The sequence below is a fragment of the Anser brachyrhynchus genome (assembly GCF_964034855.1).
Source record: "Anser brachyrhynchus genome assembly, chromosome: 7".
Lineage (NCBI taxonomy): Eukaryota > Metazoa > Chordata > Aves > Anseriformes > Anatidae > Anser > Anser brachyrhynchus.
Genome location: NC_137701.1, coordinates 7260779 through 7277448, shown reverse-complemented (window position 1 = coordinate 7277448; position 16670 = coordinate 7260779). Strand labels below are relative to the sequence as shown.

At 39.0% G+C, this 16670-nt stretch overlaps 1 protein-coding gene and 1 long non-coding RNA gene across 3 annotated transcripts in view; one reads left to right on the top strand and one right to left on the bottom strand.

Moving 5' to 3' along the window:
• Window positions 1-16670, top strand: part of LOC308197817 — an 86241-nt gene that overhangs the window by 65411 nt on the left and 4160 nt on the right. Inside the window, exons 7-8 of one of the 2 annotated variants that reach the window (XR_013953319.1) lie at window positions 507-599; window positions 15838-16020. This is a non-coding gene — a long non-coding RNA (uncharacterized lncRNA). Of the gene's footprint in view, window positions 1-506; window positions 600-3856; window positions 3992-15837; window positions 16021-16670 lie in introns of those variants that run through there. The other variant, XR_013953320.1, reaches the window with a different exon arrangement.
• Window positions 4061-16670, bottom strand: part of LOC308197816 (uncharacterized protein) — a 355008-nt gene continuing 342398 nt past the window's right edge. Inside the window, exons 1-3 of the transcript XR_013953318.1 lie at window positions 6670-6719; window positions 5577-5697; window positions 4061-4202 (exon numbers count right to left, since the gene is read on the bottom strand). The gene's annotated coding sequence lies outside the window, so the exon portion shown is untranslated. Of the gene's footprint in view, window positions 4203-5576; window positions 5698-6669 lie in introns of the transcript that reaches the window.

Here is a 16670-nt window from a genome sequence, read left to right as displayed (position 1 = left end):
TTGAGAATGAATGGTAAATCAGCCTTTTCACTGTATGGGAATTTAAAGCAAGTGGAGCAAGGCAGCATTTGACTATGTATGTGTTTGGGTTATTTTAGTCATATTTACACCTTAGGTGTGTCTTGTAAATATTATTTTCTCTGCTACTTTATCATTTTTATGACTTCACATTTTAAGGCTTACAGGATTTTATATCTTTAGCTGAGTAATCACATACAACATGACAAATTGCCACAGGCCAGGCCATATCCAGCCACTTGGTAAGCAAGTGTAGTTAAGAACGCGGTGACACCCTCACCATCTCCATGTCTGCTGTAACTCCTCTGCACGCTGCTTGTCTGGGACCTCTTGGGTTAATCAAAGGTGGCTGCACAGAGCAGAAAAATGTCTAGTTTCTAGGGAGGCAAACTGTTGTGTGACCTTGGAAAGCTTGCCATCTGGTTTTGACAGGAAGCTAAAGCAAGAGGTAACATTCCAAAGGGTAAGGCTGCTACCTTTCTCTGCAGGCCTCCAGATGGATGGGAAAGGGGTGAAAGCAGCAGGATAGTGGAGAGACTTCGTTTCATCCAGCATGATCTATGTGTACAGAGGCTGCTTAGGTGAGTACCTTGTTCATACTCATTTTAAGTGTCCATACGCATCCTTTAGGGCTGCAGTCAAAAGTTCTTCCCTGATCCTTCCTCAGACAGAGGTCCAGAACACATGGAGTGCTTGCAATATGACCTTAAGACCTAAGTGTGAATGTCATGGCAGTAACCAAAGTTGTAGCCAAAGGGCAGGATGATTTTTTTTTTTTCCTCTCTGTGCTCAGTGTCTAGGAGGTGCAACCAGACACTCAGGCACTTGTATCATCTGGGAAGTTCAGCAAGTTGCAAGTACACCTATAAGTACAGATAACAAGCTTTGTCTTCTGTTGTTTTTATGCTGTTCATCCATAGCAGACCTATCACCATTGCACGCTGCATTATTTTGCCCAGTTAACACAAGAATATCATCAAAAAAGGTGACTACATGATGAGTGACTCCTCAATATCAAAACCAAGTTACTGGAGATACACAGGGATAGCCCATACATAAACATTTCTCTTCATATTTTCAAGGGAAAGATGTCTTTATTACAAAGATGGCTGTATAAATGGTTGTTTGTGTGTAAGCTAACAATTTCCACATAAAGCCAGTATTGCTGTCACTGCTTTACTTGGGCAGCTTGTGATCTGCCTAATGGGATTGGATTTACGGTGATTTCAGAGGAATGAGGATGGTGGTTTACTGCTACAAACACAAGTCCTCTATCTTTGACAGTTAAAGTCTGTCCATTCTTCCCTCCCTCATTCCTTCCTTTCCTCTCTACATATTCTACAAACGCTCCTGCCTTCATGGAACGTACACTCTGTATGGTTACTGTTCTATATGCACCGTGTATATAGGTGATGTACTACATGCTATGCATGCTGTAGTTGGACTGTATTATATGCTTTAGTGTGCCAGTATATAGGTGATGTGTTATGTATACAGTGTACACGCTCTATAGTTAGCATTGTCTGAAATGCACCCATGAGTGAAGAAACTCTGCCACCCAGACACACACACACCAACAGTTCCTGTCAGCACTTAATTCCAGTGGAAGGGTCAGCAATAAGAATTTAGCATTTCTAGGTGATTGAAGTGCATACATTTGCTAGGCATCCAAAGCAAAAATGGTTTATTCTCCAAGTTAACTTACGCACAGGAAGGGCTGCAATACTCATATCCTTTATTACATTTTGTTTTATTTAATTAGCAAAATTCAAGTTTATTATCTCTGTTGAAGATCTATCCACAGCAGAGTCTTCAGGCATTGAAATGTCAAAACACTTAACATCCCCCCCCCACACTTTATTTTTCTTCTTGGTGTGCCAGTTATTTATAACATATGTCCTTCCAGGCTACACAAAAGCACTCCAAAACTTCAAGTAACCAAAGACTGCCCACATTTTCTTCTTTCTGGTTTATTCATTAATAGTTTAATTTTTTTTATTTTTTTTCTGACACATCCCTTTTACTCAGGTCAGCTCCTCAGGTCCTCTCCAGTGCTAGGTATGAGCAGGACTCAAGCCAGATATGGTTATGGACATCAGGCATGCCTACACTGCACACATGCACCCTTCTGCCTTCCTACTCAGTAGAAACTCATCCGCAATTACATGCACAAGGAGCTGTGGGAAAAACAAACAAAACCATTAGACAGAATGTTAATGTGAGACTAGGCAGGTAGGCTTTATTCTATTTAATTATGTTATGGGTATGTCCCTGCCTACTGACTAAATTGCCTCTTCCTGACAGAGCAGTTAGGTAAAGACATACCCATTTTTCTGACCACCCATGGTTCAAGGCAAGTCAAAGACATTCTTCAGGGGTGTAATTGCTAGCAGGAACTAGGCTTGCATCCTGACACCACATTGGTGAAAGTGCTATGCACATTAATACTAAGTTATTAGGTTCCTGAGTTATTTTTTAATTTTTGAGTACTACCAAACTCTATTTAGCTGAAATACTCCCTTTTGCTTTTAAATATTTTGCTGTTCTGTTTTAGTTGGTACAAAGCTGTGCTCACATTAAAACTTTTCACAGCTGGGACAGCTGACCAAAGGGATGTCCTGTACCACATGGCGTCATGCCCAGTGATAAAACCGGGAGGAGTTTGCTAGGGGGGCTGCCATTGCTCAGGGACTGGTTGGGCATCAACTGGCTGGTGGTAAGCAACTGTGTTGTGCAACACTTGGGTGTTTTGGCTTGTTTTTTCCTATTTCAGCAGCTTCTGGCTTGCTCCCCAGGGGGATGGAGGAGAGACTAGAAAAAAAAGGTAAAAGTGTGAGGACTTGGGGGCTGAGATAAGGACAGTTTACTGGGTAAATAATAACAATAATAATAAGAGGAATAAAATTAAAAAAGCAAGTGATGCACAATGCAACTGCTTGCCACCAGACAACTGATGCCAGACAGTCTCTGAGCAAACAGCAGCCCCCGTGGCCAACTCCCCCCGGTTTTATTGTTCAGCATGATGCCCTGGGGTATGGTACATCCTGGGGCCAGTTGTTCTGGCTGTGTCCCCACCCAGCTCCTGGTGCACCCCCAGCCTCCTTGCTGGCAGGGCAGCACAAAGAGCTGACAAGTCCTTGGCTCTGTGGAAGCACTGCTCTGCAACAACTAAAACATCAGTGGGTTATCAGCATTATTTTCATCAAAAATCCAATGCACAGTACTGTACCAGCTGCTAGGAATAAAATTAACACTATCCCAGCCAAAACCAGGACAAGCATAAAGGCAAAAAGGCACAGAGAAGGGAGAGTTACTAGCGTAAGAATATGTAGACTTTTGTTTTTTTAGTCCCTATGGCTGTGAATACTTGTAAATCATATAACAACATACCTGGGCTTCTCTGCCTCTGTTCTTAAATGACGCTATTCCACTGTTTTCTACTCCATTCTGCACAAGCTTGCATCAAATATTATCTATTGTCCTTTGTGATTCTCAGGGTCAGTTTCTTCTTAAGAACTTTATCCTAGCTATCAGTATCCATCTTGGTTAATCAAGTTATACCCAGTCCTTATTCCAACAGAATCTTAGAGATAATGGTCTCGTCACCAATTTGACAGCAGAGGCAGACCAGAAATAACTTGCTCTGTTCCACATGTTCTGGCACCAGCCTGAGATGATGAATACTTTCATAAGTGGCAGTGCAATTCAAGGCTCTTCACTCATACGTTTTTTGCAATGTAATCTATATCCGATGTGTTTAGCAGATTCAGCTTGCTTTCAGCTATGCTTTTAATTGAATAAAATCATCACTTTGGAATATATTTTTCTTCTTTCTCAGAAGGTTACCCATTACATCTGTGGGACTTGGTGATCCACTGATTTTTCCTCTATTTTATTGCTGACCATCTTTGAGCCTACAACAACACCTGAAAGGAAAAAAGGTCTGTCAGTGTATATCCTCACCTGGCCAAATGACGCACTCTGTGCCGTTTAGTGTTATGAAACAGTCAGTCCGTGTTACTGCTGATCTCTGTCTGGCACATGGGAACCTTTAGAGATGTTTGTTTGAACTCAATTCTTTCAGACTCCAGAAGACAATTCCTTATTCCTAGGATGCTGACTCTCCTTACTGCTCTTTCTAACACAGGTTCAGGCTGTTCTACTTGATGCAAAATTATTTCCACCTAAGTGAGGGAAGACAGAGAGGGAGACAGAAATTTAACAGAAGGCTGTTCAGTATTCATCTTTCTGATGTTCTATTTCTGAATGGTCTGATAGTTAATAGCATCTTAATTAATAATTACTCTGTACAGAAAAAACAGGATTAATGAACCAAAAGAAAAATAAGCATCAGAAACTCAAAAGATCAAGCAAATATACCATGGTGCTATGACTGAAAAAAAAAGCAGGCATTAAAATACTGATGCTTTATCCTTTATGTGAAAGTTTGTAATAGGAAGAGAAAATGCTACAACATGTATCTATTATCGTGATGACAGAAACCGTAATGAACATGGGAAGCATTACAAACTGTCTAATCTCATTTATGGCCAGTATGCCTTAAATCAAATCATTGCCGTTTCAATTATACGACCGAATCTCAATCTCTGATCAGAGACAGAAAGGGACGTGGGGAACGGCATGTATTCCCACAAGAAATGCAGGACTACACGACAGCTTTTAAGCATCCAGGCAGAATTTGGCTCACCATCTATACAGATTGCAAATATTGGCTCGGGGAATTCCTTAATTTTGACCAGGCTTAATGTATACTCAAAACCATACACTTTAGTTATCAACAGAGGCCTCTCCACTCCGGGTGCGGAGCAGGAGGAACAGCTTTGCCTGCTTCGCACGCAAACAGCATGGGAGGGCTCGGCATGCTCGCTGCTGCTTGTGGCTGCTGCCAGCTTTCAGTGCCACTGGCAGGATGCGAGCGCCCCACAGACTCTGGTTCTTGCTCCTCCTAAGGAGCATCCTCACTGGCCATGCACAGTCACATTTCTACAGCATCTGGATTTTTAGATGCTGCTTACATGAAATAAGGCGTGTTGACTCTCCCTGAAAGCTACACACAAATCATAGGAGCCCAGTGTGAGCAACAGAGCGGCAAACCGCCCCAGCAGTGTCAATGTACTATCCTCTGGTCACTAAAGGCAGATAAAGGGGAATTTATTTTACAGTAGAGGTTTATCCCAGGCACTTGTATGTAAATGCAGCATCAGCATACATATTTTTTTTTTATCCAGCTTTATTCTTCTTAGGAGCAAAAATATTCAGTTTAATAATTTTTATTTTTAACTCTACTGAAGTTGATTTAATGTGAACTGTCAGCATGTTCAAGGTTTCTGGAGTAGCTTTATGGTTCATCTTATTCTACTTAAATAAAGCAAGAAATTGTCAACAAGTCTAAAAGAATACAATTCTGCCAGGAAAGCATAACATTTCCTTTCACTGTCATGACCTAAACAACTATCTGGACAGTGCACACTATCACAGCATCAACTGTTCTACCACATACAGTCAGGAATTGACAGTCTAGCACTGTTTTTACTCACAGTCACACAGTTCTAGAAAAATCCGGTGTTTATTTGTCCGTGACGGAGCAGTACGCTTCGCTTGTTTATGCCAAGTCCTTCCTCATTTTGTGCATCTGTTTCATCATATGTGTCCTGGCAGCTGTGGAAAAGATAAGTTTCAAGAGCCAAGAAAGTTTACAGGCAACTACAGATTCTGGTGGTTTAAGGAAGAAACACACATTGGACAATATCCGCATCATTTTTTTCCCTAGATCAGTTTCACAAGGTTGGCAGAGATCCAGTCACCCGTAGAGCTCATAAATATGATAGGAATCTGGGTAATACAATTACTATGCTTCTTTATCAAAGTGATAAAACAGCAAAACACACACAAAAACCAATACTAAAATATACTTAATGATTTTTTTTTTCATAACATTACTCAGAGATACACTTTTCAAAGGAGTTTGATCATTATTTGGCTCAGAACTGAATGTTAGATGGAGAAATGCTGACTGACATCATTAATCTGCTTAAAATCCAAGCATCACTCCACCACGTGGCATTGAAGATGCTGTCACCATAACATTATTTCTTTTCTATTTTCTGTCTAATGTTGTTCTGTTAACAAGGAAAACCTTGCATGAGTGCATGTGACAGGTGTGAGGAAAAAGCTACCTCAAAGGCTGGTTGTGTGAAAGGGTTAAACAGAACTGGGTGAAAGCAGAGCTCCCACTGGGCAGCTGAGGGTCAGACTCTGATTTGTGTTAGCTAATAGGCCTGTGAATTTAGAAGACCCATGGAGGAAGATACTAGCCAACTTGTCAAAATAAAAGAGAATATTGTCCAAAAGCAGAAATATGGGGAAAAGAATGACACGTTCAACTGAGCTACAGTTTCAAGTGTTCTTTTGATCTCTGTGAAATGCCTTTGATTTCTAACAGGAGAATATCTGCCATTATATCAAAATATCCATAGAGCTCTTCTAATCATTCCCCATGTTGTAATGTGCAGAATTGATTCCTCGAATTAAGAGGATGCTGCTCTCCTAAGTAGTCCCATTGAAACCAATTGAGCTACATCAATATGACAGCAAAAGACACAGTCCAGCCTTTAGATTTTTACCACTTACTATTACATGTAATGCTTCAGTCATTACATGACCTGGGACGACAGCCCGACCTGTGCTGTAAAGTACTACTGGATGAACAAGGCAGGCGAGGGGGTGGGGGGTGGGGAGTTGGATACAACAGCTTTCACTCCCTGAGCATTATCAAATCCAATTCCATTGGCATTCAGATCAAGCAATGACTTAAACAGCCAGCCATCTGCATCTTGCTTTTGTCATGGTACTTTACTATTTGATGCTAGTAGCACTTACCAAGTGATGGGGAAATTCAATACTGAATGAACAATGAGGTGATATCTTCACAAACACATTTGCTGAGTGCTTCATTGGTATTTATAGCCTGGTGTCTGTTCTTCAGTGTTTTTACATGTTCCTGTAAATGTTTGAGGTGCTTCAGCTTTTACAAATAGCTCTATTTACATGACAAAAAGTATATTAAGGCATGTACAAGAGAACTTACTCTTCATCATTCACTAGACTCTTATTAAAAAAACTAAAGGTAGTCAATGAAGACAAGGGAAAGATTGCTGTGTCTTGGATTGGAGCTAGTGAATTCTGATAGAATTCGTCTTGGAGATGCACCCATAGGCCGCAATTTTTGTGGGATAATGATTTAACAAGCAGTTACGAAAAACAATCCAATTTGGAAAAACAGATAATGGTCCGTAGATGATTCAAGAGCTAGAAAAGAAGCTACGTTTGCTAATGAGATAGTCCAGTACTTAGATCACAAAGCCCTGTTATTAAATACTAGTGTGTTTAGGCAGGGGTTTTCAAACAACTGCTGAAACCTGCATTTTCTTGCATTAATGTGGCAAAACGTACGACAGAGAGGCTGCAGCCCCTGCCATTGGCTTGTGATAACAGGTAATTGCTGTTTTGTGCAGAGGTGCCTGAGCCTTAGCAAAACAAGGTTTGGTACCTAGCTCACCCATGGACTCTGGGTCGTGTCTCTGATAGGTCCTACCTGTGCACAACACGTGATCCAATGGTGCGCAAAAGAAAACATTACAGAAATTCAGACCCTGGTGTTAGGTAGACTGATAACTTGCAAGTCAGCTTGCATATAACCATTCTGTGCAAGAAACAAGTGATTACATCAGTTTGGATGTATCAAATAACTCCTTATTCTCACTACTTCATATCAAGTTGGAAAGTAATTTCTGCCAAGACAGTTTCATCATATTTTGCTTAATGGTGACTCTAATATTCCAGAATTTTAAATTGCATGCACACTTGCTTTCTCTAGTGGAATACATTTACCATAGCCCAACAAACATGATATATCATAAAGGCAAAATATTTGTAGAAAAACACTAACTTCTTGTGATTTATGACATTATTAAACGTGAGCTGGGATGTAAAGTGAGGAAGAGATGCTAGGCTTGCTTACACAACAGCACTGAGCCTTTCTTTTAGTCAAAAAGGTTACATCAATACAGTCATTACTTACATTAGAAAATGCTCTCAAGTTGAAGATCAGCATGACCCTCGTTTCAGTGAACCTGTTCACAGGAAAAAGTTCAGTTAACATACAGGCCATGAACCATCCATGATACGAGGATTTCTCTGTCGAAGCTCCCCACATGGGGGTGGCAGGAGAGAGGGTGGGACCACTGAAAATTTCACTGTCCTCTTCCAGTGGCATAGCTCAAGGTGCATGCAGGGGCAAGCTTCTGGCTCAGCAATCTAGGAATTGAATGGTACATCTACAGTGACTCCTGTTTGATAAGCAAAGCCTGCCAAAATGCAGATTCCTCTAATTCCAAGGCAATCTATTTAATCTGGTTTGTGTACAAATTGAGGATGGGCAGTTTGGATGCAAGTAGGAGAACGAGAGGTCAGTGAATTCAGGCACCTTCCTCCTACTAGTTAATGTGTGAAATGCCTCAACTCAGCACATTGAGAACAGCACCAGATATAACTTGTTTTTTCTAAATAATCACAAGCACCTGAGATCACTAAGACAGCCTTCTTTGATTATAATACTTCAGGCCTCTCTGCACATAATGCAAATCCCTTTTAAAAAAACAGTGAATTAAATAATAATAATAATAATAATAATAATAATAAAATGTGCACTAGAAGAGCAAGCATGGACCAAGGAGACGATGCTCCACCCTAAATACCCTTGAGCTGCATCTCCTTTCCTATGAAGGGAGAAGCACTAGGATAAAACAGTGATGTGAGACTTTCTCCATGACAACAGCTGGAAAGGAGCCTGGGGTCCGGCTGCAGTGGTCCCACAAGGGGATGCTCTCACCACCAAGTAAGCTTTTTTTCCCTCTGGTCAATTAAAACTTCATCAGCATTGCACAAAAGCAGCCCACAAAGACCTAATGGGAAAAAGATTAGGAGACAGTTTGCTCTGAATAGCCTGCAGTTTTGTTTAGTTTTATCATCATCTAAATCCACTCTAGGAAATGTATACAATTTGTGTGTCACTGTCCTTTAACAGTTTGCTGCAGGATCTGCCAGAGGAGTCAAAACATATTTTCCCATGTTCAGATGATCTTGCTACACAAGTTACTATCATTACATGTAGCATCTTACACTTTGCTCCAGTACCACCTATTGACCAGTTTAGAAAAATATTCCTGCTTAACAGTAGAATTTAGATGCCTTAATAAAATCTAATACAAGTGCAGTGGCTTTTTGGAAAGAAAAAGGCTTTGTCTGTTGGAACTATTGCTATAGTTCAAAACCTCTCTGCCTGAAATTAGCAGTAAATTGTATGTACCAGTAAGTCATCTTTTTAAGTTAGCAAAACACAACATGTCATGACCCAGCAGGATGTTCCTCTGTAATCTCCTGATAAACACATCCATTTTACATAAAGTGCAAAATATTTTGAAAGCTTTACTTCAAATCTAAGCCCATCAAAGGATCAAACCAGCAGCAACATTTTATGATCTCATCAGACTTACAAGAGACGGGGTGCAGCATTTGGCAAAGTGGTTCACCGAGTGCATGACATCTGACAGAGCTACAGCAAGATATTCTGAACTGATCTGAACAGTTAGAGTGATCTAAAAGGTTTGATTTTCCTCCACATTCTTTTTAAAAGGTAAAAAATGAGGCACACAGAGATACCTTATGACCAATCAAATTTAATCACCCTGCAGACTGCAGTTTGTGCCCTGTTCTTCATCTAACGCTATGCCTCTTACAGTTGCAGGCCATTTATATGCTCATAGTTCAAGGAAAATCTTTGGCTTCCATGCCAAAGCTGTATCTTGGATCTGACATGACAGATACTTCGTAATTTGGTTCAGTACTTAGTCACTTTGGCATTGTTTAGGCCAAATGAGAAGTGTAGAAAAAATTAATTTTGGTTCACCATATCTCCTCATATTGATGCACACATAACCCGTGTGTAATCTGGAGTATACCTGAAGGAAAAACGTGCCTTTGAATTCTCAGTTTCAGGTTCAGAAGGTGCTTCAGCAGCTAGGTAGCAGGAGCAGTTTCCTTTCCTCAACCTGACTTCAAAAACAATCATGTCTCTAATAGGAGAGCAACACAGAACTAATGGCTTTAAAGTCTGAAAAAGGCAGAGGTTATTTTTTTATGGTACCATTAGGTTTATAGGAGGAAACTGGTATGGGAGCACTTCATAAAAACCTGTAATATGAACGCATAAAAACAATGGGGGAAAAAAATGAAGAGCAAATTGGTTGCAATTAAATAAGAACTGTGGTATTTGCATGAGGTAGACTATAGATCCCAGTCAGTATTTCTCAAACTGCATTTTTCAAGTTCAAAATGTAATTTAAACCTGTCTGTGGGCATCAAAAATGAGACAGGAGTCTTTGCAGAATGAGAAGGAGTTAAGTCTGTGCACGGTCTACCACTAGTCATTGACCAGTTGTTCTAACATGTTTGCAGAAGCAGCATAAAAAGTTACACTCAGTGGATGATCAGTCTACACATCATTTAGGCACAACATTTTTTTCAGAATGATACTGATTAGAACAATTCACAGCCAATAATAATCTTGATCTGACTGGAAGGGCAGCAGAGATGTGACCCTAGCATAAAACAAAGCACACGCTACAGCGAGCAGTGCTAACATGAGGCAAAAGCCTAGGGGGGTTCCTATTGCCATGCCTGATTAAATGCGTCTTATGGGTATAATTCCTTGAAATTTAAAAAGCTTAATTTTTAAATTGCCAGATAATTGTGTAATTGTAGTATTTGTATTCCCCGTGATGAATCAGAGAGTGTAATTTCTAGCGGTTCCATGAAAATGAAATTGCCTGAAAGCGTTCACGACAGCTCCGCTCTCAGATGCAGCCATGGGGCTTGGAGGTCGGCCCTACAGCAGGGCAGCAATGCTTTACCTGCAGATTCACTGATGAATAACATTACGCATAGCGTGTCCAGTACATTTTTCATTCTACAAAGTACATAAATCACCTTCATCTGCAGAAAAATAAGATCCCAGAGGTGTTTTCACAGGGCAGGCAGGTGCCTCTGATTTCTCTTTCTAGCAAGCTCATTTAAAGGTAGTTCAGGGGCATGAGCTGCACCGCTGCCGCGTTTTGCTTGGCAAGCGGTGCTGTCGCTGTCCAAGGGAGATACTTCCATGATGAACAGATTGGTTGGACTCTCATGAAAACAATATACCTGTTTCATTTCAAATAAACTTGTGATTCTCAGTGCTCCTTTAAATTTCCCTATTTCACTAAAATGCAAGGCACCTGATAAATGCATGCATGACAGAAGTAATTACAATCAAATTACTGGGAATGCATATCAAAGCTCATGACAACACCAAAAGATGCTAAGGAAAAAGCATCTAAAGCTAGATGCTGCTGAATAAATAAATCAGTTAATTTGGGAGAAATATAGCTGGCTATGTACAAAAGGGGTGTTTGTACATTGCTTGGTACAAACATGGGCTGATAAGAGGCCTGCAGAGACAGAGAAAACACATTATGGGCAAAACTTAATCATGGGCAGCTGAAGGTAATCTTCAGCTCTTTCATTTCCACTGTATGGAACTTGGTCTATATTTTTCAAAGACAACTAAAGGCTACTGCAAGACCACATGCCTCTAGACTATTAATTCTGCTAGAAGTTTGGAGGAAAAAAAAAAAAGACTTAAGAAAAATGCAAATTCAGGCCAGCAAAAAAGATTTGTCATGACATACAGCAGCTACAGGAGTTTCGGTACTAAGGCGTGCAAATACCATTGCTATCAGTTTAGTCTGAGTCAATCCATCAATACAGCTATGTGACCAGAAAGTCCAGCGTTGTTCAGCTGGACAACTCCCCCACACCAACCAGCAACAGTCACCATGGAAGTCACATGGTTATTAAGAGGTCCCAGAAACCCCCACATCCAGTACTGAAGAACAACCTCAGTAACAAACAACTGAAAGAGTTAATCTCCAGTTGGACGTAAAATGTTCTCAATGGTGTGCAGGCCTCCCGGATCAGAACACCTCCCTTTGGCCTGTCTGTCCATCTCCTCGCTCCTGAGCTGTGATGCGACCCTTGCCTTTCTTGTCTCATCTCATTGCTGCCGGTGAATTTCCTCCAGACATCCTTGTGCAAGACATACAAACGCACACACGTACAGGTTTCATGCTCAAAGAAGCTACAAAACAAAGTACGGGGTTGACGCAACAAGGTGCAGCCTTCCAAGTACCTGTAGTAAAATCCTCTATCCTCAAAAGCAGTACCTGGGCCACTGGACCAGGCCTGAGACATAATAAGCACTGCAAACAAAGCTACAGTGTACAACAACAACAACAACAAAACAAGATTGATATCACAGGTATGTGCAGGACTCTTATTTTTGAAATATATTTACTCTAGGGGTAATCAGAAACTTTCTCCTGGTATCGACTTTGAAGTTGTTCAGGGCCAATTTATATCCATTTAATCTAGCAACAATATTTTAAACTAAATAGTTTTTCTCTAGTCTTGGTATTCCCTCCATTGCTGTAATCGTAGGGCATAAGGCCATTGCACTGTGTTTCTCTCAGCAGTGGCACATACATGGGTCACACTCAGAGCAAAGCTACAAATACACGCAGGCATTGTTATTGTTGTTTTTGCTCTTCTGTAACTTCCAAATGATGAGCTACAGAAGTTCTTATTTAGCAGTCCCTCAGAACACAAATTTATGCAGTATAGCTTGTGATATTGCGATACAAACTGCATTTCCTTGTGTAATTAATTTAATCTTATTTTTGTTTTACCAATTGAAAGGCTGTCAGTTTAAAGACATAGCCTTATTTTTCCCCTAAATTTCTATTCGTGTAGCATCTCTTTTCATAAACACACACTGAGGTTTTCCCCAATCAATAATTAATGTTTTAATTGGTATTAAACTCCAAATCTCCTTTTAGTTTCTCCTATAGTACTTTAATATCCCCCTTACAATTATGCCTAAGCCAGAATGCAAAGTTTGTAGGATACGATTCCTGTATTAAGGTTATTTACCTTTGTTTCCCATCAGGTAGATTTTACAAGCAACATTTCTATTAAAAAAATATTTGGATAGAGGAACACCGATTGACAAGTACAGCAAAAATATTTCTCCCTGGAGCTAACACCACCTCTACACACTCCACATTTACATAGAAAATATGCACCACTAAATCATTATGCAAATATAAAACTCAGATTATACACAGTGATTTACACAGGCATCAATTTACTGACATTTTGGTGGATTCAAGTGTAAATTATTTTCCACTTTGGGGCAGTTTTTTAAATGGTAACATACTGGGATAAGATTTCATTAAAGAGTAGATGGACTTCAAAGTTTGCATTGCAGAGACTTACCTTTAAAGGAAAGCTTTTGATTTCATTGCAATCACATTGAGAAGGGTTCTTAAACTCTATGGCACTCTAAGCCATACATTATCTTCATGTTATCTTCTGTTTATACAATGTTAAGCATACTCCATAAAGTTCAGATATTTTAAACTGTGAGCTCCTTGGGTCAAGAGTTATCTTTTTCTGCACGTTTTTATGATTTTTTTTTTTTTTAGCCCCAACAAGACAATGATCTTTGACTTGATACAAACACCACACATTATTGAAATTATCCATTAGGAATGTAGGAATTCTTTATTTGAGATCAAAACAAATACCCTGACTGTATATTTAAAGATCATCGTGTTTAAACAAATAAAAAGTAAATTTGCCTCTTACCACTAATAACTAACAACTACTTCTTGCATCAGACATTTTAGTAGTGATCATCCTTTAAATCGGTGTGTAAATCTACTCCAGTGGTGCTACTAAAAACAATTCACCCACACTGAAAAAAATTGCCTCTCCAGAATTTGACAATTAATCAAAAGTTCTCACATAACACTTCATCTTACAAGTATTTAAGTTTCCAATCTAATATTTGTCTTCTATACCTTCAAAGTTGACATTTCATAATATTTTTAAGGAAAGATTAATAATGTAAAAAGGAAAAAATGCTGCCTGGGGCAACAATCAGACAATAATATATAGACTGTTAGACAAAAACCTCAACAAAAAAAAATGTTGCAACTTTATGTTCCTACATTACTGTATTAGACACTATCACTCACATGAGCTTTACTGAGCTGGAAATAGTTTGGGAGATGGAGGAAAATCATCATAGAATGATAGATCATCATAGAAAATGATCTGTTTAAGCCAAAGAAATAGAATTATCAGTGTCAACTGCTCTGTGTTTTTAATATTTCCAAAGATTGAAATACAGTCTCTAAAATTAAAATACCAACGTGAGCTGTCAACAATCACTGTGAATCCAGGTGTTTCTTGGATATTGTATAATTTTTACTTCATTCTGGGTTTTGCACACAAACTGAGTGACAGAATTTATACTGTGGTGGTATTAAAGTGTCACCTCCAAAAGCAAAGATTTTTCAATGTTTTTTCAACCACATTTTTTAGTAAAATAGGTTTTCCTAAAGCTCATAGTTTTTAAAACTAGTACACATATGAGAAAAACAATTGTTTGAGATATTGTTGTTGCCCAGTTTAAAGTTTTTATTACATAAGAGCATTAAAATTAGGTGTTATAGTATTTTATAAAGTTGGTACAAGCTAGAGTGAAAGAGAGCACTAAAATTTTCATGTATTATAAACAGGTGGTCCTATGATATCATCATCATCTACTACAGACAATTAAGCCAGTCCAAAACCTTCATTTTAAAATAAATAGCAATTTGTATCAAAAAAAACCACCACCAACAACAAAAAAACAGAACATGTATGGCAATCCCGTGCATGATTTGCATTAGTGCGTTCAGATCATATTAAAAAAAAATAACAACTTTCTCAAATTTAAGCAGGCAAAATCCAGAAATAATCACTAAGTCTACGGCACTGCAGTTACTAACACGATTATACTTTCAATTAATGCTTTTAAAACATATGCAGAAGAAAACACAAGGGGTAAAAAAAATATCACAAGCTAGAGCACTAACCTTTGAGGTCTCCTCACTGTGTTCTAAGAGGCCATCATCACGTCAATAAAAATGGGCAGGCTTGGATGCTGCCATCATTTTTATTTCTTATAGTAACTCCTGTTGAGTTACTGTTGTTGACCCAATTACACTCACGACATTACCACGCTGCCGACAACAAAATGTTTTTAACATTTTTTTAATTACAGATGGTGCTAGCATGTTTGAAGGATTATTTCACAGACTGGCTGCTATAAAGTCCACAACCTAAACAACTTGAGATGCTTGAGCTTCATAATGTGAAATCGCTTGTGCTTTCAAAATTCTTACTGTCATTGTACCTTAATCATATACAGGTTAACGACTGCATTATCTATGGTATAGTAACCATCCCAGGTATAGCATGAAGGAGCCCAAGGAAAGGGTTCCTATCTGTAGACTCCCAGGGCTTTCAGAATATCAGCTATCCCGAATATATAAAATACCGAAAAATTTCTCTGTTCAATGGAAAACAACAAGGAAAGATGGAGAAAGGATGTTTTGAGCTCAGTTCCAGGATGCTTTTGAAAGGCAAGGACCAATAAGATAAATGTTTGCAAATATGATGCAGATGGCATAACATACTTGAGGCTTTTATTATCATATTATAGACTTTCATATTGTGTTAGAGATTGTCACTTTACAATGCACTTGACATACTATCTCAACAGCTTCCTATAATTTATTTTCTTTCATTCTCCAGACTGAATAAAATTTTCACAAAGAAAAAGCACCAAAAAATGAAGAAAAAAACACACCCAAACATTTCAAGATGGAATGAAAGGTAGAAGATGTAGAAGAACTAGAATGTACGTATTTTCTTGCTACTAATATTTCTGACATTCCTGAATGGTTTCCTGCACCAATAAGAACCACTAACATAAGAGTAAGTATTGCCAAGGTTTCTTTTGCAGTTTTGCAGCACTATAGTTACATGTTACCTGTTCTTTTCAGTTCTACCAGAGGAACAGATAATGTACTGGGATTGCAGGAAAATTGCTCTTCACTCACTGGCTCGCTCTCTGGTACAGAGTGTTTTCAGAGATGATCAGACAGTATTTTCAATGAGAAAGAAAATGCTTGTTCAAACTTCTACTAAGAAAGGCTTAGGATGAAATTAAGATCAGTCTAGAATAGTTTATGGTATCACTTGGTCTTATACAGGGACGTATCTCGGACAGCCAGGTTCCTCATATCCCTGTACCCATGGAGCTAATGCCAATTTTGAATTAACACAAAATTGAATTATTAAGATATTTTGCTTTCTTAGATATTAAACCCCTTAGTGCTTCTGCTATTGACATCAGTAGCAAAGAGATGAGAACACAAGTCTTCTTGTAAAGTATTTTCAGAGTAAGGATATAGTTAAAGTATTCCAGACTTAATTATCGATACATTTGAGAATGAAAAATACTACAGAGATAGAGCACAGACAGGTAAGGGGATGATCTGAGATCAACTAACCTCATTTATTTCAACAGTGCATGTGCTTTGTGGAAATTTGATCCAAGTTCCAGGTATCTTGAGAGTTTATGG